The sequence below is a fragment of the Hordeum vulgare genome, chromosome 5H (genome assembly GCF_904849725.1).
Source record: "Hordeum vulgare subsp. vulgare chromosome 5H, MorexV3_pseudomolecules_assembly, whole genome shotgun sequence".
Classification (NCBI taxonomy): Eukaryota; Viridiplantae; Streptophyta; class Magnoliopsida; order Poales; family Poaceae; genus Hordeum; species Hordeum vulgare.
The window spans coordinates 163,814,999-163,839,832 of record NC_058522.1 but is presented as its reverse complement, the minus strand read 5'-3'; positions in this window follow the sequence as shown (position 1 = coordinate 163,839,832).

The window sequence follows — 24,834 nt, the reverse complement described above, 5'->3', positions numbered from 1 at the left end:
AAAGCAATGAAACCTCAAATAGGCGGCTTATATTAAAAGGTAATGCCAAAAGTTTCACCATCCATAAAGGTTTTGTGCAATCATAGCAGTTTTTGTGCACCTAAAAAATATTACATGGCTCAAGAAGGCCAAAGTTTTCTTTCCTACACCAACCCGATGGCCAGTTCCTTCGGGTTAATTTCCTCCGGGTTAATCTTGGGGAGTCATCTTGGTTAAGTTGCCTTCGGGTTACCCTGCGCCAAGCCTTTGGGGTCTTTGATCTGGAAGTTGCCCATATCCCAGTTGCAATTGATTAAAGCATGGAATTCAGCTTCTTTTGTCAAGACGTTCGACGGAGCAATATCAGGGCAAAAATGTGCTTACAGCATTGAGGAGTAAGGTCCATTGGTGCAAATGTGGGAGGTGTCACAAGCTTGTGGCTTTCATCATAGGCTGCTAGATACTTAGTCAAATCAAGACCTTCCGCAAGCTGACTCGCCGATGGACGAACCGCCCTCACGCAATGGGCATAGTCCTCCTGAGGAAATTTTGAGCCACTGTCCTTATATTAAGGAAACCTACGTGCTATCTCCTCGCGCTTGAGTTCCGGTGCATAAGACAAAGACCGGCTCAGAGCAGTAATTAGCCCTTTCTGTGCAGCTGATTTCTTCAATTCTTCGATCTGCTTAGTCATGGTCGAGAGGTGCCTCAGCATGTCACTCATAAACTTCACCGGCTCTTTATCACTCCATACATCTTTGATGGTGAATAAGCCGCCAACGTAAAGTAGCTCTGTCAAGGTATATAAACCTTTGACTTTAAGCACACCGTCATCTTGAAGATTGGCTGATCGAGGACCTGCAACAAAAAATTATGGAGCGTGTGTCGCCTGGCGGGTTTCTATTCTTTACATTGGTTGCAATTGACAATCTTACGTACAAAGTGCTTACCAAACACAACACTGGTCATCTTGGAGATATGTCGTTTTAGACCAGTTAATTATTTAGTAGGCGGTATCAGTTGACCCTCGGCGACTTCAACACGTTTTAATAGGGAGGCTTTGTCAGCATCGGCCGTCTCTTTATATAATGTTTTCTTAGTCTTCATTTTTTCAATTTCTGCCAAGGAAATCCGAAGTTTTTCCTCAGCTTCAGCTCTCGTGACTTGTTGTTGTGCCATGTTTTTCTTCATACAGTTCAAATATGAGTCAGCTCGGCCTATAGATTCCTATACAGGCAACACAAGATGGGTAATTAGCTCAAAGCTGAGCTGCCAATATGGACTATTAAAGACTTCTACTTGCATAGAAGATTGGTATCAAGTCTCAAGCAGATTGCAAGAAATATATTTGACACTTGGGGGCCAATGCAAGTTAGTTTTCTTTCACATTTTTTATACAGACTCGGTTCAACTTCAAGAATATGACCCGGTCCTTGGGGGCTATAGGTCGAAGTTTCAAGTAAAATACTGACAAGACTCGGTTCATCTTCGAGAAGATGACCTGGACCTTGGGGGCTACAGGTTGAGGTTTCAAGTTAAATACTGACAAGACCCGGTTCATTTTCAAGAAGATAACCCGGCCCTTGGGGGCTATAGGTTGAAGTTTTAATTTACATACTTACAAGACCCAGCTCATCTCCAAGAAGATGACCCGGCCCTTGGGGGCTAAATGTTGAAGTTTTAAGTTACATAATTACAAGACCCAGCTCATCTTCAAGAAGATGACCCGGCCCTTGGGGGCTACAGGTTGAAGTTTTAAGTTACATACTTACAAGATCCAGATCATCTCCAAGAAGATGACCTAGCCCTTAGGGGCTACATGTTGAAGTTTTAAGTTAAATACTTACAAGACACATCTCATCTCCAAGAAGATGACCCGGCCCTTGGGGGCTACAAGTTGAAGTGTCACACAAATATTAACAAGACCCAGCACATCTTAAAGAACATGACCCGATACTTGGAGGCTATATAAGGATATATGGAATGATTTATTGAAGAATCACATACCTTATATCTTTTCTTCATAATATTCACGAGGTTGGCTTCCATATCCTGGCTCATGGAGAGGTGGCTCAGATATCCAACGTGCAGTTCTTCAAATTCAAGTTTCTCAATATTAGGAAGCTCAAGTTTAGCTTTCCCTTTCTACACTTTGGTTGTTGCACCCTTGGCAGCATGCTTAGCCAGCATGGTGAAGATGGGAGCGGTGTGACCTATCCCAGTAATGACAACTGTCTCTTCATCAGACACATCATATTTGGTTGAATTTGAGGACTTGGCAGATTAAGATCATTTTTCTAACTCGCCTCCATGGCGGTATTGTCAACTTCTGCTGGGTTAACTTGGACATCAGGAAGATCGTCAATAACATTTGTATAAGTTTCAGGAAGCTCGGTACGAGTGATAGCCGGTTTAATTGGAGCTTCATGGATAATAACGTCCAATTCTTCCTTTCCACGCGCTTCACGATTGTGCAGTGACCCGCCAGTGTTTCTTCTCTTGTCCTGAGCCCTGATGGATAAAAGTTGAGACATACATAATGAAGTATAAGTATTGAGTCAAGTGCTTGGATATACAAATAAGAATTTACCCTAGGAGACGAACAAGAGGTGGCAATTTTGAAGATGCCGAGTCGCCCGATGAAGGAGGTGCTACCTATTAAAATGAAACCCGGAAGTTTGAGCAATCAACAAATAGGATTTATTGATAAGAATGGAAGAATTAGGATGAAAAGCACCTCATTTCGGTTTTTACGACTAGCTGTTTTCTTGGGCAAACCCGCCATAAGGTCGCTTGAGGAACTATGGGTGTGGCGCTTTGGAGTATAAATAGACTTCTTCAAAAGGAAGCCATGATCTAAATAAGCATCCGGATGAGTCATAGGAACATTCCTACAAACCCGCCTTGGAGGCCTTGTGAAGGAAATATCTGAGTCAGAAGAGATTGAAATTCCCTTGACATCCTCAGCATCGCTCTCAGCGTCGTCCTCCTGAGATTGATCAAAATGTTTAGTACAACACACATCAAAATAAAGATATAGATGAAGCATCTACCTCAGATTGATCTTTGGCGTTCTATGACTGACCCATAACACATGACTCGCCAATAGCTGTTTTGTTTTTCCAATTCTTTTTCGCGGCGGCTTTGACCTTCTTGACAGTCGTTTTCACTGGTCTCCGCTTCTAGAAGTATGAGTTTTTCTACAACAATATTAATAAGAAAGCAAGTTCTCAAAGGTGTAAAGGAAATAATAAGCAAGACGAGTAATGGCTAAAGATATCTACCTTAGGAGCCGGGTTCTGGATACAGAATAGCTTCAGTCCAGTTTTGGAATAGAGTTCTTTGGGGTCGCCACATAGCTTCTTCACAATGCTATTGACTTCATCAGAGTCAAGCATAACATTGGTGAAATGTTGTGCATTGTTTAAATCGCCATCACATTTGCACATCATTCCATCTCGGTGGCTTAAAGGCATAATTTGCCACTCCACCTAGCACCGGATCAAGTCAATTCTGGTTAAACCATTGGCATTTAAGGCCCTAAGTTTCGGCCACAAAAAAGGAAGGGTGGCTAGTTCTTTTATAGTCAGTGAGGCGGGAAGTTTAAAGTCCATCGGAAGACGCTCCTCTATAAACCCTGGCAGGGGATTCTCGTTGGCAGGTGTCATATCCTTACAATAAAACCAAGTTTTTCCCGAACCCTTGGGGTGACAGGGCAAGGTAATAGCAGGAAAGCCACATTCTCGGCACCTTTGGATTGTGACTCCGCCAAGTTCTAAGCTGGGACCATCGACCCATTTTGTTTGGCAGTTCAAGTAGAAGAATTCCCTAAACAAGGGAACTATGGGCTCTATCTCCAAGTATGCTTTGCAGAATACTTGAAATTGGCATAAATTGCTCATTGAATTGAGGCCCAGGTCTTGAGGGTGAAGATTATAGAAGTGTAGGGCATTTCGAAAGAATTTTGATCCAGGGGGAGAAAAGCCTCATTCAAGGTGATTGGTGAAGACCACAACTTTTCCTTCGACGGGTCGCGGACGTACTTCTCCAGGGGTCGCTCGCCATCCGATTTCTTCCTTAGGTGACAAGACTCCTACGGTTACGCATTGCTGAAGGGAGACGTCAGAAACCTCTGATGGCATCCAATCACATTTGGAAGGCTTTGACATCTTGACAGGTTAAGGAAGGAAAAGAATTGCAGAAAAATGTTGGCGGGTTATCTGGAAGGATAGGATTTGTTTTGAAAAAGCAAGGGACCCGAGAAATAAAGTAGCCTACAATGTTCAAGTCGCCCTAACATAAAGATAGTTTACCTAGGTGGCGAGTTACAATCATATCAAAGGAACCGGTGTGAACATAAAGGCGGCTTAAAGGAGAATAATTACTTTAGTTTTTGCTAAGTATGGGACAAACCGATTCCTATTGAAGGGCATAAAAATATGTATCTACCAATGGTTCATGAAAAGGAAAAATACAGTGCCGCTTGGATGACAATATAGTATGAAGCAACAACAATTCATTATTTGAGTCCAGATTCCGCAAGGCATTTCAAACAAATTACAGGAAATGGATCCCTACATCTACCGCAATGCAAATAGTTGGGAAAGTTTCCATCAAAGAACTAAGCAAATTTCTAATGGTGATAAACATAGACGAACTCCCCGAACCCTTATAAACCATAGTGGATTCACATGTGAATCTAGGGAAAGGGAGAACTTACCTGACAGCGCTGATGGCGACGGAGAAGACCCGCGACTTGAAGGAGAAGTCATGCGGCGAAAACTCCTCGACCAGATTGACTGATGATGAGGGTTCTCCAGCGGCGGCGCGGTGAAGGTATAACCTCGAGAAGGAGGAAGAAGATGGGAGCAAGGTAAAACTAAAAGATGCCCTCTTGAGTATTTAAAGGCCTGAGCTGAAGTGAAAATGGTAGGAGCGAGAATCCAGGAGGCATAATAAATTTCAAAACTAACGGCGCCTTGATTTTTGGGCTAAGAGGGTAAGCAAAGGGATCCGTTGGAATGTCATCATTAAGATCCCTAAAATCATGGGGCAGGTGACATCACTGGATAAATATAGTAAGAGCTTCAGGGGACATTTGAAGCTGGCATGAGCCGCCAAGATTAAAGTAAAGTCTATTGACGTGAATAAATTCAAGTCAATCTGGGGCCAAATGTTGTGGATATTATCCCGCCATATGACCCGCCCTAAGAGGCGGGGTCAAGATGGTGACAGTTCAACGTTCATACTCGAGATGGGCCCTGATCCACAAAGCGGAGGCGTAAGCCAGTTTACCAACAAGAGCCGGCAGCGACCCAAGACATGAAGATGGCGGGTCATGGCCAACAAGGGAGAAAGGCGCCCAGAGTTTCCTTGCTCAAGGAGCAAGGAGAGTTAGAGACATAGTTGGTCACGGATCATAATGTGACCCGGACTCTTGTAAACCTAAGGTTCTCGACCTGTATATAAAGGCGAGTCTCTAAGGCTGGTAGACTTAAGTTATAATAAATTGAGAGCTAGGTTAGGTGAAACTGCAACCTTGTAATCGATTTCATCATCAATACACACAAAGCAAGATGTAGGCTTTTACCTACATGGGAGGGGCCGAACCTGGGTAAACTCGTCTCTTGCTCCCGATCAACCGCTTTGAGTAGCCACATAGTTGCGATGGCTTCACCACTAAGTCCTTTCACGAGGACATATATCGTGACAAAACTAGGATAGAGATGGATGAGATTGATCATTTAATTGAGTCAATTTGTTAGGGTTTGGTCCCCATTATTCACTATGCTTTGAGATTGATGTTGCTATGACTTTGCTATGCTTAATGCTTGTCACTAGCTCCCGAGTGCCTTGATTTCAGATCTAAACCTATTATGTTTTCATGAATATAAGTGCATTTTAGATCTCATCTTCCAAGGTGTATGCACCTATTACGTGTTATGATCCATAGAACCCAAGGTGATAATAACTGGGACACCCTCTGGTGATGACCGTAGTATGAGGAGCTGATGTATTCACTATGTGTTAATGGTTTGTTCTGGTTTTCTATTAAAAGGAGGCCTTAACTACCCTTAGGTTTCCATTAGTACCCGCTGCCATGGGAGGTTTGGACAAAATATGTTATGCAGGTTCTTATTATAAGCACGTATAAATATATACGGGATATATGGCTACATATGATTGATCAGTTGGAGCTAGTTGTGCGTCGCCCTAGGTTGCGACTGTTACATGATTGATGGCATCCAAATATCCATAGCTACTACATGCCTACACTTTTTCCATATTTTCTTTGCTAAGCTAAAACTGTTTTTGTTGGTGTTACAACAACTACTACTACCACTATTGTTACTATTACTGCCACCATCAAAACTATCAAACAAGTGTGCTTATAATACTTTGGTGCATGGAAATAATTTCCCATGCGTGGTTGAATTGACAACTCAAATTCCATGGCTTATAAATATTATTTGGCTCCCCATGTGTAGAATCTATATTTTTTGGAAAAATACTTCCCTCGTTACGGTGATTATCATTGATCCAAGTTCTTAATGTTTCCTCTTGGTGTAAGAAGTTTTCATATCTTGTTGCTCCCAATGAATCATTTTTTTCCAATTGTGGTTGGTTGTCACCTCATTGTTGAGATGGTTTTCATAAGTCCACTACAAGCCTGTTCTTTCTGTTGTTAGTTTGCCAACAACTCCGTTCAATTCTTCTTGCAAGGAGGCTTGTCCAATTCAATTATGACAGTAGTTGTCATTCTCTTCTTCATTCTCTTCTTACCAATGATCTAGTTTCTATTCTTTACTCTAGAGGCATTGTGATGTCGCTCTTCTGAGTCAATCATCTCTTCTTGGCAAGATCATGTTCTCTCCTTTCTTATTAAATTTAGTTGGATTATTGTGAAGCTTGTCAAGATCTTTCCATCTTATCAAAAAAATTGTCCTAATTTTCTTACCGAAGTGAATCCGAAATTTTGTGTGAATTCTTGCTTGTATCTCATATCATTCTTCATCTCTTTGCAACATTCAAGGATCGTTGGTTTCACTTGTTTGTCAAGAAGCAACTAAGTTTTACCTCTTGCTATTTCTCATCCTCTTCCCCCTTTCATTCTTAGATCACGGGGCAAGATCTCTAGTTAGTGTAGGAGAGTTGTAACTGCCCGAGACCAACGCTCCAGAAGATTCCCCTTTTATTCCTTGGTCGCCGTGTTAATTATTTGTTTGTTGCATTCATCATTGCATCATGCACATCATCTGCATTATATTTGCACTCCGTTGCCGCCAGTTTTCATAACATGCATCCGTTATTAGTTGCCGGTTCTCTCCATTTTTGTCATTCACCGTTTTGAGTCCAACCACACACGCACGCGCCCACGACATCGCTAAAACATTTGTTTTAGAAGTCTGTGTAAAACATTCTGAGATATGGTTGAAACTTGGTGTGCGGTCTTAATATAGTGTAGGTAGGCCGCCTGTCAATTTTTGTCGCAATCCGAGTTCGTTTGATACTCGATCCGTTAAATCTATAGCGACACTATAGCCGGCCCATCATCGGACGTTTTTCGTTGTTTTAAACTCTGTCGCCGGGTCGCCCGATTTCCCCCCATCCTCTCCTAGCCCCTCCGCACAGTGCACCGACCTTCCCGCAACCTAGCCCGGAAGTCCCCCCGGACCCGAACCTGGCGGTCGTAGCCGTTATGTCTGGATCAACCCCGCAATACCGCAGACCATGATCGGTTTATCAATTGGACTTCCTAACCTAATTTTTCGACCTTCCGGTCTAAATCGGAGGGTCCTAGCCCTAGTATATTTGACTATATGTAGACCAACCTAAACCAAGACCTAATCCTAAAAATTCTCCCCCGTGTCCAATCACCGCCGCCACCCCCACCTAGTCTCCTCCTCGGTTTCCCCACCTGCCCAATCTCGTGGAGCCTCCACATCCGCCAGTGCGCGATGTCGAGTGTGCTTGATCCCAAGGGTATCATGAGCAGCTCATCCCCGACAACCATTTCGCTGGATGTGTCCAGCTCCCCGCAGATGCAAGCGCTCACCCGAGCTATTTGCACTGCATCTGGTGGCTACGCCGGCGAGCGTCGCTCCGAGACCACATCATGCCATGTCGCCCCATGCTCCCTTCCGTTCCTTCTTGGCCGCCCTCTCTCACGCCTCTTCCTGCCTATCTCTCTGTTACAGGAGCAGCCATGTGTCCCCATGAAGCTCACCTCTGCTGCCATGGTTGGAGCCAAGCCCATCATCGAGCCCCGCTGATCGAGGTCCTCTCGAGCGCGGGCGTCGTGCCCAAAGACGACGCCACCGCCTCGCTTGAGCCATCGGACCCCCATCCTCGGTCGCTTCCCTGTAGGTCGACGTGCCACTCGTCTCTTGTCTCTTCCTCCTCTAAGTTTCTCTGCATCTCATCTCTCTCTCCGAAACTGAAGCACCACGCCATGGACACGACAAGCTCTAGATCACACCAGACCGCCTCGTAACCGGGAATGGATTACCATGCATGGATCCGCCCTTTCCCCCTTGTTCCGGATGCTCGCCGGAGTCCCATCAAGCCGTGCCAGGTCCAGCCACCGGAGTCGCAGGTATGGAACCACCAGATTCACCCTGTACGCTTCTGCCTTGCCCTGCTTGTTCGTGTAGAAGAAGACCCACCGCCTCCATAGTATTTGTTGTTCTCCCTTGCACTCATATCACTCGCACATGCGTAGCCGACTTTGCTAGCACTACTCTAAACGAACCAGGATATCATGGGTTCAAGTCCCCACGGATGCATTTTTTCATGCGTTTTACCCTCTCCACAGGATCAGTTTCTGGCTCGGTTCACTTGACATCGAGGCCCTCTTTGTTCACGCACCAGTAGCCAGGCCAACTAGTTAGTGCTATGGATTCAATCCAAGCGATATTGGGTTCGAACCGAGCGCACCCTAATTTTTCCATGTTTGTTTTGCACACACACATGGCTGCTTGGGCCTGGACCTTCCTAGGCCGCTCTTCTGTATTGGAATCCGACCCGTGTATGTTTTTCCTTCAGTGGGATTTAGTATTTTTTCATGAATGCATAATAGCTTGTGGTGCTCGTATATTTTAGACCGTAACTCCATTCGAGTTGAGCTATGTATGCAAACCGACTAGTATGACATGTAGAATCACATGCTTCACCACTCGCCGTATTTAAACAACATTTAATATTGCAGTGTGCCTAAAGGGGAGTGAACTAAAGAATCAGTATGTGGAGTTTCGTCAATATGCAACTCGTTGCATATTGAGCTGCACTTAATGTGTAGTGTTGATTGTCGTGAATTGCTATGATGTGCCTTGCATAATTAAACCAGACATGCATCATATGTGTCGTGCATCATATCGTGCCTTTGTTGTGGTGTTATCGTGTGTCGATTGTTGTTCTGGTTTGTTTCTTCTCAATAGAGTTCCGAACCGCTTCAGAACGTGAGAATCTGTTTGACAAGTGGTTCGTCTGCTCCACGGTTTCCTTCTTCTTCCAAGCGGAATCACAGGCAAGATGATCATTTCCCTAGATACCATTACTATCAGTGCCATTCTAGTTGTCTCATTTGTTTTGTTATGTCTCGCTGACTGCAACCTGTTAAATGAGAGCCTCTCAACATTGCCATGAAAACCTTCAACCTTTCTACAACCTAGCAAACCACTCATTAGCTATGTTACCACTTGCTTAACCATTTGATAGCGTTGCTAGTTGCAGGTGCAGTTGCTTCCATGTGATTATATGGGTTCCTTGTTATATCATCAAATTATTGCTAATTAATTTAACAGACCTATATACTTGGTAAAAGGCGGAAGGCTCGGCTTTCTATCCTGTTGTTTTGTTTCATCTTTGTCATCTTAGTTTCGGGTACCGGTGTTATATTCCATAATTGAGCGCTCCTAACACGATCGGGGTTGTTATGGGGACCCCCTTGATTATTCGTCTTAGATTAAAATTGGTCTAGCAAGGCCCAACTTTGGTATTACATTTCCCTAATAACTAATAAAAAGCATTGGGACCCGCCGGCACCCGCGGATAATTAATCAACCCCCGGGCCAATGCTCCTCATGAGTGTTGGTCCTTACTAGAGCACCGTGCGGGGACAACTCGGGGAAACTCGAGAGATGTCTATCTGGCCATAGTACGCTTCGCTTATCCGTCGTGTCCTGAGAATGAGATACGCGGCTCCTATCGGGTTCGTCAATACGTCGGGCGGCCTTGCTAGACTTGTTTTACCTTTTACGAAATATCTTGTGCACCGGGATTCTGGTGATGCTTTGGTTTATCTCAGAGTTGAGGTTTTCCACTAAGGAACCGAGGAGATCACGAGTTTCGTGATTGAGGTTTTCTATGCGGCTTGTGGTAATTTGTGATGGACTAGTTGGAGCACCCCTCGAGTGCTAAATCGTTCGGAAAGTCGTGCCCGCAGTTATGTGGCAACATGGAAACTTCGTTTAACATCTGGTTCTAGAAAACTTGAAGTAAACATAATTGAAACTGCCAACTGAGTGCGTAATGTGAATGTCTCTTTCGTGAGCTCCTTCGCTGATCAAGGACACGGTGGGGTTATCTCTGACGTAAGTAGGTGTTCAGGATCATTCATTTGATAATGAGTAGTTCACGTCCGCTATGCGTAGATTATCGCCCTCATATTCTTGTACTCCTAAGTTAGCCACCTGAAATAAATGCTTAGTCGCTTGCTGCAGCCTCACCACTTAACCATACCTATCCCATTAAGCTTTGCTAGACTTGATACCTTTGAAATGAGATTGGTGAGTTCCCTATGGATCACAGATACTACAACACCAGCTGTAGGTACAGGTAAAGAGTTACTTTGACGTGAGCGCACCGATAGTCCTATTTGGAGTTTCTTCTCGTTTTTCATCGATCTTGAATGGGTTCGAGGCCTGCAGCCTGGGATAGCAAGGATGGACATCGTTCTTTTGTGGTTTGTTTTCGTTCGTAGTCGGACCCTGCCCTTTTTTAGGATGACTGTATATTGTTGTATTGATGTGAACTTGATATAGCTTGTGGCGAGTATAAGCCAATACCATATACTCATCTTTTTAGTACATGTACTTGTAACGATATCCATTCTTTATGATGCTACTTTGCATAATGAAACTGTGCCACTAGGTGAATTACTTGATGCCCATATTTCTAAAGCTAGAGAACTTGAAATTGATGAAAATTCTGAATCACTTGTTACACCTAGCACTCCTACTAGAACTAAGGTGCTTAATATACCTAAGGGTTACACTATGGATGGAGAGATTGCTAGGAACTTCTTGCTCGTAAGGAGAGGGAGGATCTTAGAACTTTAATGAAGAAGCTTATAGAAAAGTCTATGAATGAAAAAATGAAATGTGATCCTAAGCTTGCAACCACTCCTATATTTTTTACTAACAAGGATTGTGAATTCTCTATTGATCATGAACTAATTGCTTTGGTAGAATCTGATCCTTTTCATGGCTATAAATTTGAAACCATTGTGGGACACCTTAGTAAGTTGAATTAAATAGCCACCCTATATACTCACAATTAAAATATTCTCTATTACTATATTATTAAATTGTTTCCTTTCTCGCTAAAGGGTCAGGCTGAAGATTGGTTTAATACTCTTGTTCTTGGTTCTGTGTGTAGTCCCGGGGATATAATTTACTATTTCTTTGAGAAGTATTTTCCTACACATAAGAAACAAGCTGCCTTGCAGGAAATATATAACTTTGTGCAACTTGAAGAAGAGAATATCCATATACCTTGGGACACACTTATCCAATTATTATATGCTTTGCCCGATCATCCTCTTAAGAAAAACAAAGTACTTGATATGTTTTATAATGGACCAACTGATGCTTCTAGGGACTACCTAGATAGTTGTGTTGGTTGTGCTTTTACATAAAGAAAAGTTGTAAAAACTCAAGAATTATTGAATGACTTATTGAAAAATGCCGATGATTGGACACTTCCCGAGCCACCACAAAATCCAACTCCAATGAAAAGAGGTATCCTATTCCTCATTCCAGAAGATACGCAAGAAGCATAGAAATTTTTCAAAGAGAAAGGTATTAGATCTTAAGATGTCAAGAATCTACCACATATCAAAGAAAATCATGGACTCGATATCCTGACACAAGTATTAGTGGTAAATTCTCTTTACATATTTTATGAGGGTGTCATTCCTTATATTAAGTCTGCAAATGAGTGTTTAGATGAATTTCATAACTTCATTGTTAAGCAAGAAAATTTTCAATATGCAAATAAGTGATCAGTTGAAATGTGATTCTATTATGATTGAACGCATGGGTGATGTACCTGTTAGAATTTCCAACGATATGAAGGGGTTATGTAAACATTATTATATAATTCATACCCAACTTGGACAAGTATTAAATCACTAAGGAACCTTTGTATCCCGAGGGTCAATATAAAGAATTGAACAAGATTCTTAGAGGGTTAATGAGAGTGCACCTAGTTCACTTAAGAAGAAAAAGAAAAAGAGTAAGAATAAACCTATGCACGCTGCCAGTGAACCTACCATACATAAACCTCCTGAGAATCCCAACAATGTTTCCATTTATGATGTTGACACACAATGTGGTGATGAGCATTCATCTAGTGATACTAATAATGATAATGTTAATGATGTCATGTTGATGATTCACCTAATGATAATAATGATCATGTTAGGGATGTAGAAACATAACTTGAAATTGAGCTTGATGGCCCACCACCTAAAAAATAAAAGATATAATAAAATAGACTTCATTGCTAGGAAACATGGTAGAGAAAGAGAACCATGGATTCAGAAACTGATCCCATTTCCTAGCAAAGCTACTAAGTCCAATGATGATGATGCTTTTAATTGTTTTGTTGAATTGCTTCGACCTTTATTCTAGCAAGTACCATTATCCAATGCTATGAAAATGCCCCCGTGTGCTAAATACATGAAAGACATTGCCACTAATAAAAGGAAAGTACTAGAGGCTGGAATTTATACTATGCTTACAAATTATCCATTCAAAGGGAAAACATATGAAAAGCTAGGAGATCGAGGAATACCCACTTTAACATGCTCCACTAAGAATAGTTATATTTAGATTGCTTTGTGTGATTTAGGATCTGGTGTTATAGTCATGACATTTTCTCTATATAAAAGATTTGATTTATATAAGATGGTTCCTACTGAAATTTTCTTGCAAATGGCTGACAAATCCACTACTATACCCATTGGTACTTGTCAGAAGGTTCTGGTTCTTGTTGCTAATGTTACTATCTTAAAGGACTATGTCATTCTTGAGATGCCCAAGGATGAAAATATGTCGGTTATTCTAGGGAGACCTTTCCTTAACACTGCAGGGGCTATTATTGATTGTAATAAAAGCACAATCATTTTCCATGTCAACAATAATGAGCATATGATATATTTTCTGAAGAAGCAAAACAAAGTGAATAGTGTTTGTTCCATTTAAAAAACTATGACAATCACTATGGGAGATTTTGGATTCCCTATCTCGGTTAACCAAAGGAAATATCAAACTCTTATTATTGGAACCATGCATATTCCAGTTGAGGTAACATATTTGCTATACAAAAAATCTTCGATTCTATGTCACTCGGAAATAGTATGTTAATAAGACTTAATCAACCTTATTAATGGTTTCTTTTAGGGGCATATGGTTGATGAATTCCGTAATTACAACCTTCTATAACTTCCATTTTTATTAGTTTATTAAAGAAAAATTACATGTTTGTATTGTTTCCTAAATTATCAATGTAACAAAAATGACCCGGAAATAAAGTGCTCAGAATGTTGTAAAATTTGAACACGGGTTTTTATTCAATAAATAAGAATTTTTGGCTTTGTACACACCCAGTGAGTGCACCTGTTGTGCACAAGGAAGGAGGGTGTGCCTACGCTCCGACGCGCCCATGTGTCTTTTGGGGGCTAATGGAGCCCACCCACTTATCTCCCATGCCCAGCTTCTTCTTCCACCTCTAGAAAAATTCGTTTCCAATTCTTAGCTCGTATTCTTTCTCCTAGATATGAAATTTCGACCTCTTAGCTCTAAGCACCATTTCTGAGACTGTTTGGGGGTAATTCCTCCTTAGTATGTAACTCCTTCATGCATCCATTTAATTTTGGTTTTAGTGGTTTATATTTTACATATTTTGTTGTTGTTGGTAACCAAGAAAAAGAGCTTGCATGTTGAATTCATTTGGTTATAAGTATTTTGAATGCTTGATATAGTCTGTTGAGTTGTTGATATCAAGTTTGTTAAGCTTGTCGGGGCAAGTGTGCACTCAATCACGTATGGGACCATTGGCCCCTTCATGGTTCAATGGGGAGATCGTGTGGCACAAATAGCAGAAACTACGAGGCATCAAGGTGATGAAACTCGGGGCGTTTACCCAGGTTTGAGACGCTGAGAATCGTAAAACCCTACTCCTCCTTTGGTGGATTAATTTGGGGAAGACGGAGTTTACACGGTGTTCTGCCCCAGCAAGGGTTGCCACGGAGAGCTAGTGTGCATAATAATACTCTAGGGTCCTAAATCCCTTGGGGTCCGAATCCTATGCTAGGTTGCCTTGGGCCTCCTGTTATAGCTCAATGGGCGTCCACAGTGGCAAACACACATGCTTATATAGCTAATAGTGCTATCATATCTAACTCTGGCACTCAAGACAAAATGTCATAAGTGCATCCTTAGGTGGCGTGCGAGGGTGTATCCCCGGTAAGCTCGTGCCACCGCTTAGCTAGTTGTTGCTTGGTATCTTGACACGCCTCTAGACATGTGTCAACTAGTCATAATCTTTCTTTTGGCACGTCACCACGTATCTACCAAGACCCACTTAGTCATATGGGAGCTCGACACCGCATCAAAAACTGACTGGTGTGGTGGGGCGGTGGTAGATTGGCTCGCGCTTGCCGGGGGATAGCTTGTCGGGTCTTCTAGAGGATGCTTGTGCCTTGTTCCCCGGCAGGTGTCGTGGGTTCTTGGAGCGTCTTTGGCTATTGTGTAGGTCTTGCCGACGTCTGGTTCCACTTATTTTCTTGGGTTGGTGGTTGCATTTGAGGGGTTATCCTCTTAACGCATGTGCATAAGTCAGGATCACTAGGTACCCCATTACTTGTGCATCGACAAATTTTTAGTCACCTCTTTTGTGTGGCCAAAATTTTCTAAACTTTGCAAGAGAAACAAACATCTTTAGGAGAAGGTCCGCATGAGGCTCCTCTAGTCAAATTTAGGCACACCCGGCGCGTCATGAGCCCCGTGAGAGCTCTATGCGGGATCCCGTGGTAAAATCTTGTCACTCGCCATGTGACACTTACATGAGAGGCGTCTATTAAGCAAGAATTCAATCAATATATTGACAATTTTGAGTTTACTGCTTTCCTCGCACATAAGTGCACTGATTACTATCACCTCACCAATTCATTCACACGACAATTTGGGTACTTGTCCGCTACTTCTAGAGTTCTCTTTCATCTTTATTAGAAATCTTATAGTTTACCTCTAGAAGAATTTTGTGATAATTGTAAAATTCTATATTTGTATTCACTCAATGAACCGCGCGTGGAAGCTTGACTATGATGTGTTTCTTAGTAGTATTTGTTATGTGGAGGATAGATGTATGGCACAAGCTAGAAATAGGAGCATTCAATTTCCTTCTATCCAGTACATTACAATATTCATTTGGAGATGCCTAGTTGGTAATCATGATATTAGTGCATTGTGTGCACCTAATTTGAGTATTTTTCATGTGGTTGTACATGGTTTTAGGGATTATATTTTTAGTTCCATAATTGTATGTCACTTAGGCAAAATTTCGCATCATTGTTTTTATACGGAGGGATTTATGCTTCTCTCTTGGCGGTGAGCTTTGGCATATTTGGTACGCCTAGTGACCCTGTGTTCCCTCCTAAGTTCTTAGATTTTGAGGCTATGCGGCCACAAATTTATGGAGTATGGGACTAATAACTACGAATATAAACTGACATTTAATAAAAACCATGATGTCCCTATTATATTTTCCTATGCCCTCACTCTATTTCAGAACAAACAAAAACATTATATATATTTGGAGGAGGTTCATGAGCACAGTGCGGCACTGGTGGCCGCTCGCCTCCCGAGGACGCAACATAGAACGCCTCCTCGAGCTACCATTATGAGCACTATCGTGGATCTCGTGGATTTTACGAGTGACCATACACCAAGTTAGGCCAAAATCCTAAGCTTGGGCGAGTATGTTTTCTCACTAATATTTCATTACATGTTCACACACTAACTGCACTTCTCGACATTCATCATTTTTCTTGTTTCGTATTTATTGTGTTTCTATAAGTGCATCTAGTGCCCCTTGGTGATTTTTGTGGTTTGAAGACTTATTGTTTAAGAGACTGATATGTTTGTAAGTATACAAGGGCTCTATAAGTGGCTGAGGAGATTGAGTTATTCAATGAATATCGACCCTTAACATGAATGTCTTCAAGTGAAGACTTTGGTCAATCCTTGAAGACTTTGATCGCGAAGAAATTGCAAAGAAATTGATATTGCTCATGAAGATATTGAAGATGAATAATTCAGTGTGTCCCGAAGAAAATACACTGAAGACTTTGAAGCCTGAAGATTTACTCTTTCTGTTTCATTTTCTTTATACTTGAGTCATAGGAACACCATACTATTCAAGTACAACTACGGAACGTATTTTCTCGTTATGCTCAACCCTAACCTACATCTACCAAATTCTCAATGTGAGCAATATGAGAGACATGAGACTTTCACAGTTGAAAGTTCCGACCATTACCGCACCACACTCCACCTGTCCCAGATCTTATCCACCCAACGGTCATATTATTAAGGGCATTTATCTCAAATCATGTCATGATGCTCCCAGGCTATAAATATCCTCCCCCCACAACCACTAGCTGGTTGGCTTCTCTGAGAGAAATGAACACTTGTCATTTAGAGCAACCCAAATTCCTCAGAGTCTTTGAGCAAAAATCATCAAGTGAGGAAATACCCCAAACACCCAGACCTAAACCAAAACCCAAGTGATTGAGCATCACTGAAGAAGTTATTCATGTGTGGAACCGATGATTGTTACCTTTGAGAACTATGCATCCTCCAAACGGCTAGGCGTCATGGTCTAGAGCATCCAACAGTCAATTATGGATCGCCGAGTGACCAAGTTTGTGAGGGTTTGGAAGTCTCCCCTGAAGACATACCACGAGTGTTGGGCGAGGACTGTGTGTCCTTAGCTCAAGGAGAATACGGTAGGGACTGTGTGTCACGGGACTGTGTGTCCTTTGGTTTTAATACCAAGCCGCTCCAAACTAGATGTACAACTGTCACAACAGTTGGAGCTAGGTCATCAACAACTGTCTTCATCGCGCTGCTAGTTCTATTTCCTCAACACTCTCATTTCATCAGTTGCATGTTGAAGACTTTCATTTGTATTGTGTGAAAAATTTGAATGAAGACTCTCTCTGATTTCCTCACCTCAAATTCTTCACCTGAGTTATTCTTCACCTGCTTATCGTGTACTTGTGACCTGTGCAAACCGATTCTCTGAAATCACGTTGAGTACATTTCTATAGACGTTTTTGCTCTTCCGACTTAGTTCTGTTTCTGCTGCACTCAGTTCATGACTGACGACTTTCCTCACTAGAAATTTCCTTAGTGATGAAATTGTAAAAATCTCCAATTCACCACCCCTCTAGTCGATATAACGCACTTTCAATTGGTATCAAAGCAAGGTACTCCCTTGTTCTGTGTGATTTTGGTTTAACCGCCTGGAGTTTTAGTTATGTCGACCGCAGGTATGATCAAGATTACTGCAGGATGTCCTACCTTTGAAGGAAAGGACTTCCCCTGCTGCAAGACCAAGATGCAAATGCATCTTCAAACAATTGACAATGATATGTGGTATATTGTGGAAAATGGCATTCCATCCATCACTGCTACTATCTCTGTTGCTGATATGAAGAAGTTCAAGCAACTTTACTCGCAAGCGAAGAATATCAGCTGTGGCCACCTGAGCAAAGGTCAGTATGGCAGAGTTAGTGCTTTGCGCACAACTAAGCTTATCTGGGATGGGCTATCGAAAGTCAATGAGGGAGTCTCAACACATCGTGACTCTCGTGTCTATGTTCTTCACAATCTCTTCAATCATTTCAAGAGGCTTGACAATGAAAGATCCCAAGATACCTTTGATCGCCTCACTGACATCTCAAATGAATTGCATGCTCTGGGAGCTAGAGACATCACTGACCATGAAGTTGTGAAGAAACTGCTATGATCTCTTGATCCATCATTTGAAACATTGGTTCTGATGATCCAAGAACGAAGACACTACAAGATGCTTGATCCTGCTGTTATACTTGAGAGACTCAATACTCATGAATTCCAACAAGAAGAAAAGAGAGGTCTCTATGGACCAAGCTATTGAAGACCTCGTGCGCTGAAGGCTAAGGCTGTTTCCTCATCTTAAGAAGAACATTCGAATTGCAGTCTTGGTGACCATGAACCACTTGGGCAGGAACTTGCAATGCTCATGAGGAAATTCCAAAAGTTCACAAAGCGTGGCCAGTTTGGAAAATCTTCAAGAAAAGATATGAGGAAATCAGATTCTTCATCTGAAGACTAAAAGAAAAGATCCTGCCACGAATGCAAGCAATCTGGTCACTACATTACTGATTGTCCTTGCTCGGTGAAAGAATCAAAGAAAAAGAAATAAAAGGATGAAAGTTCTGATGACTCGAAGAAAAAGAAGAAATCTTCAAAATCCTCATCTTCAAAGTCCTCATCACACAAGAAGACCAGTTTTAGAAAGGCTCGGGCACTCATTGGCAAGAAAATGGATTCTGAAGAAGAATTTGAGGAATGTGATGAAGAGGAAGGTACTGAAATGGAGTCAGAATCTAGCGTGGCAAGCCTTGCACTTGCTACCACATTCGTCAACAAGTCGATATTCAACCTTGAAGAAAATGGCAACGCCAACTACACAGATGAATATGTTGATGACTTCACTCCAACCTATTGCTTCATGGTAAAAGGTTCAAAGGTACCAAACCACACTTCCTCCTCTGATTCTATTGACTGTGAACCTAATGATTATCAAAAATCCAGTTACTATAAACTTGCCAATATTGCCACTAAGCAACAAAGTTCTTTTTAAAAGCTTCAGAAATTGCAAGACAAAAGCGATGTTCTATTGAATGATGAAATGAATCGTACTCAAGTCCTCACTTAAGATGTTCAAAGTTTTCAGTCTAGATTTGATAGTCATCAAGATCTCTATAGCACACTCTTGGCTGATCATGAGAAACTTTCCTATGAATTTCTTCAAAGTAAGCTTGATCTTGAGAAGTTAAGAATGTCTCATGATGATCTTCGAATGGAAAATGACTTATTGCTTGCTCAAAAGATGAGTACCGCTCAGGTAGAATTCATTCCACCATGCCTGAGATGCATCGAGCGTGAAACTGCTAATTCTTCAACTGAATCATCAAATGCTTCTATCGCTACAAATTCTTCAACTGTTACTATGGTATCAAAATTCTTCACTTGAGGAAACCACAAATGCTACTGACAAAAATGCAGGATTGACGGAATTGTACGTGACAGGCATATACAAAAGTCTCAAAGGGCATCAAATCCTTTGCGATATGCTCAAAAAGAAGATTTTAAACAGGAACCCGAGGAAAGAGGGCATTGCCTTCGAGAGGAAATTGAATGTTGATGGATCATAGTGGAAACCTGAGAAATACCGCAAAACCTCATGGGTTGCTACTAAAGGACATCCCATTGATCCATCTACTCTAACAGGCTTTGCATGTGAAATGTCCTACTCCTCTTATGAGTCATTTGACTCCAACTATAAACTATTCAAAAATCAATCTAGTGAAGTATTTGCTTGATATGTTGGAACTATCTGCATGAATGGACCTCCCCTAAGGAAAATCTGGGTCCCCAAAAGTTGCTTGGAAAATCATCAGGTGAATGTCCACATGATACCACCAGTGAAGAACCAGAACCCCATATCAAATTCCTCAGGTGGACCAAAGTCTTTACGAGGATCAAATTCCTCAAATGCTCAAAATTATGCTTGTACTCGCACTAATGATTCTGATATGCAAGGAAACTACAAGGGACATGAATATGAGCATTATTCCTCAAAGCATTATGTTCGTAAGTCCTCAAACAATTTCTTTTCCTATTCATTTGAGTACTCTAACCCCCTACTGTGAAAAGAAGTGCATTAGCTTCAACGCCTCCATTCTCATATGGTGCTCGTAGAATGATGAACTCTTTGCCACCCCTTCATATGTGGGTGGCAAAGAAAGCAAACTAATCACTTCTGGAGGTCAGGTCTCCAGATGAAAGTCATCTTTTGAAGAATTTGTTGGAGACGTGAGGAAATTGCTTGATTGGACGAAAGCTAAAACATGATGAAATGATAACATTTCACACGTCCTCAAATTTACTGTTTATGATGAAATTCTTGTCTGATGAAATTGATATCATATTCTTCAAGTCTGAAGCATATGAGATGGTAGGTTGTACTAATTCATCTGCAGGATGACAAACCCATGAATACAGAGTGGGTTCTTGATAGTGGTTGCACAAATCACGTGACTGGTGATAAAAGCTTATTGATGAATATACCACTGACTCCATCACCACCGAAGCAAATCACTTATGTTGATAAAGGTACAAGCAAGGTATTGGGACTTGGTAAAGTGGCTATCTCTAAGGATCGACACATGGACAAGGCAATGCTTGTCAAATCCCTTGGGTTTAACCTCATGCGAGTCTCAATGCTTTGTGATCTTGATATGATTGTCATCTTTGGAAAATATAGATGTGTAGTCATTACAGAATTCGATAAATCCAAAGTCTTTGAAGGCTTTAGGAGAGGAGACTTGTACATTGTTGATTTTTCCACAGGTCCTCAACCAGCCACGTGTTTACTAGCAAAAACCTCAGAAGGCTAGCTATGACATCGACGACTTGGTCATGTAGTCATGAGGAATTTGCCCACACCAGCAAAGAAGAAGTATGTCATGGGCATCGAATCTGCCAAATTCCTCAAGGTCCATCTCTGCGGTGCCTGTGAGTCCGGAAAAATGTCCAGATCCAAACACCCCTCGAAGACTATCATGACTACTACTCGTCCGTTCAAATTGCTTCACATGGATCTGTTTGGACCTACTCATTATGCTACTCTAACCAATGCAACATATTTATATGGCTTTGTCATCATTGACGACTATTCTCGTTATACTTGGGTACACATCATTGCTTACAAAAATGAAGTGCGGGAAGTCTTCAAACGATTTTCCTCAAGGGCCTCAATAAACTTTGACGTCGGGATGAAATACATCAGCAGTGATAATGGGATATAATTCAAAAATACTAGTCTTGATGAACTTGGTATTACTCACGAATTGTCTGCTCCTTATACTCCTCAAGAGAATGGCGTCGTTGAATGCAAGAACAAGACTCTGGTTGAAATGGCACAGACTATGCTTGAAGAATATCAGACTCCTCGTCGCTTTTGGTCTGAAGCAATCAACACTGCTTGCCACATCATCAATAGGGTATATCTTCGAAAATTCCTCAAGAAAACCTCATATTCACTCCTCACTGACAAGAAACCCAATGTCAGTTATTTCAAAGTCTTTGGTGCAAGATGTTGGATTAGAGATCCTCACCCTAGCTCAATGTTTGCACCTAAATCACATGAGGGTTTTATGCTTGGTTACGGAAAGGACTCGCACACCTATAGAGTCTTCAACACCTAGCACAACAAGGTTGTTGTAACTGTAGATGTGCGGTTCGATGAAACTAATGGCTCACAAAGAGAGAAACTGCCTCATGTGCTAGATAAATTGACTCCTAAGGAAGCTATTAAGCACAAGGCTACTTAAGATAACTTTCCTACTGAGTAACACCCCCTTGTTGAAGAAGTTGTCCCCAACACTGATGAAACTCAAGCTGGTGTACATGAGGAAAATCCTACAGATCAAATTCCTCAGCCCAACCAAATTCTTCAACCAGCTCGTCCAAGGATTGCAAATGAAGTGGAACTTGACAAAATCATCGATGACTTCAATGCGCCAGGTCCTCTTACTCGCTCAAAAGCTTCACATTTAGTTAACTTTTATGGGTATTCCTCCTTTGTGTCTATCACAGAACCCTCAAAAGTTGCTGAAGCCTTCATGTAACCTGAGTGGATTCAAGCCATGCACGATGAACTTCTTCGGTTCAAGCTAAATGATGTATGGGAACTCGTCAAAAGATCAGATCCTCGCAAACACAACATCATTGGCACCAAGTGGATCTACCGAAACAAGCAAGATGAGGATGGTCAGGTTGTGAGGAATAAGGCACGGCTTGTAGCCAAAGGGTACACACAGGTTGAAGGAATTGACTTTGATGAAACTTTTGCACCTGTTGCTAGACTTGAAGCTATTCCTATATTACTTGCTTATGCTAACCATCACAATATAACTCTATATCAAATGGATGTGAACAGTGCATTCCACAGTGGTAAGCTTGAGGAAGAAGTATATGTTTCTCAACCCCCAGGTTTTGAAGACCCGAAGCATCCTGACAAAGTCTTCACACTCAAAAAGGCACTCTATGGCCTCAAGCAAGCCCCTCGGGCGCGGTATGATACATTGAAGGAATTCCTCATGAAGAAAGGTTTCAAACCCGGTTCACTTGATCCTACTCTTTTCACAAAATCCTATGACAATGAACTATTCGTGTGCCAAATATATGTCAATGACATTATTTTTTGTTGTACTGACAAACGTTACAGTGATGAATTTGCCTACATGATGGGTGAAGAATATGAAATGTCCATGATGGGGAGCTGAAATTCTTCTTAGGTCTGCAAATTCGTCAACAACGCAATGGCATCTTCATATCTCAGGAGAAATACCTCAAGGATGTTCTGAGGAAATTCAGCATACATGAATGCAAAGGCGTCAAGATACCTATGCCTACCAACGGCCACCTCTACACTGATGAAAATGGCATAGATTTTGATCAGCAAGTATATCATTCTATGATTGGATCTTTGTTGTACCTATGTGCATCTAGGCCAGACATTATGCTTAGTGTTTGCATGTGTGCACGTTTTCAAGCAAAAATGAAGGAATCACACTATAAGGTTGTGAAACATATTCTTCGATATCTAGCTCACACACCAACACTAGGATTATGGTACCCCCAAGGGCTCAAATCTTCACCTTGTTGGATATTCTGATTCTGATTATGCTGGTGACCGTGTGGATCGCAAGTCAACATCAGGAACATGTCATTTCCTCGGACGATCCTTAGTCTGCTGGTCGTCAAAGAAGCAGAACTATGTATCACTCTCCACTTATGAAGCTGAATACATTGCTGCTGGATCTTGCTGTGCTCAACTGCTATGGATGAAGCACACCCTCAGAGATTACGACATCAACATGAAGAATTTTCCCCTCTACTGCGACAATGAGAGTGCAATCAAGATCGCCTACAACCCAGTACAACACTCGAAGACCAAGCACGTCCAGATTCGTCATCATTTTCTTCGTGACCATGTACTCAAGGGCAATATCATCATCAAACATGTGAAGACTGATGGCCAGCTAGCAGATATCTTCACGAAGCCCTTGGATGAGAAAAGGTTTTGCAAATTCGTCAACAACGCAATGGCATCTTCATATCTCAGGAGAAATACCTCAAGGATGTTCTGAGGAAATTCAGCATACATGAATGCAAAGGCGTCAAGATACCTATGCCTACCAACGGCCACCTCTACACTGATGAAAATGGCATAGATTTTGATCAGCAAGTATATCATTCTATGATTGGATCTTTGTTGTACCTATGTGCATCTAGGCCAGACATTATGCTTAGTGTTTGCATGTGTGCACGTTTTCAAGCAAAAATGAAGGAATCACACTATAAGGTTGTGAAACATATTCTTCGATATCTAGCTCACACACCAACACTAGGATTATGGTACCCCCAAGGGCTCAAATCTTCACCTTGTTGGATATTCTGATTCTGATTATGCTGGTGACCGTGTGGATCGCAAGTCAACATCAGGAACATGTCATTTCCTCGGACGATCCTTAGTCTGCTGGTCGTCAAAGAAGCAGAACTGTGTATCACTCTCCACTTATGAAGCTGAATACATTGCTGCTGGATCTTGCTGTGCTCAACTGCTATGGATGAAGCACACCCTCAGAGATTACGACATCAACATGAAGAATTTTCCCCTCTACTGCGACAATGAGAGTGCAATCAAGATCGCCTACAACCCAGTACAACACTCGAAGACCAAGCACGTCCAGATTCGTCATCATTTTCTTCGTGACCATGTACTCAAGGGCAATATCATCATCAAACATGTGAAGACTGATGGCCAGCTAGCAGATATCTTCACGAAGCCCTTGGATGAGAAAAGGTTTTGCAAGTTGTGGTGTGAGCTAAATATCCTAGAATCTTCAAATGTTTTGTAAACATGCACACATCCTTGCACTTATGCAAAAATGATGACTTAGATGTGCAACACACGAAGTAACGATTTTCTTCAATCAATGAAGAATATCACTCTAAGTGTGAAGAAATTAATGAAGAATTTGGTTCTTAGGGCCCTACAACAATTGTACGTGGTGCGTGAAATCATCATTCTTATACGGTGGGTAACGCCACCACCAAACTTTGAAATTCTTCAAACTAGAAATTCTTTAAATCTACGACTTTTCACAAAATCCTCAAAAAATTCAAAGTCTTCAAAATTTTCAAACTCTTCAAAAACATTATGTGATAA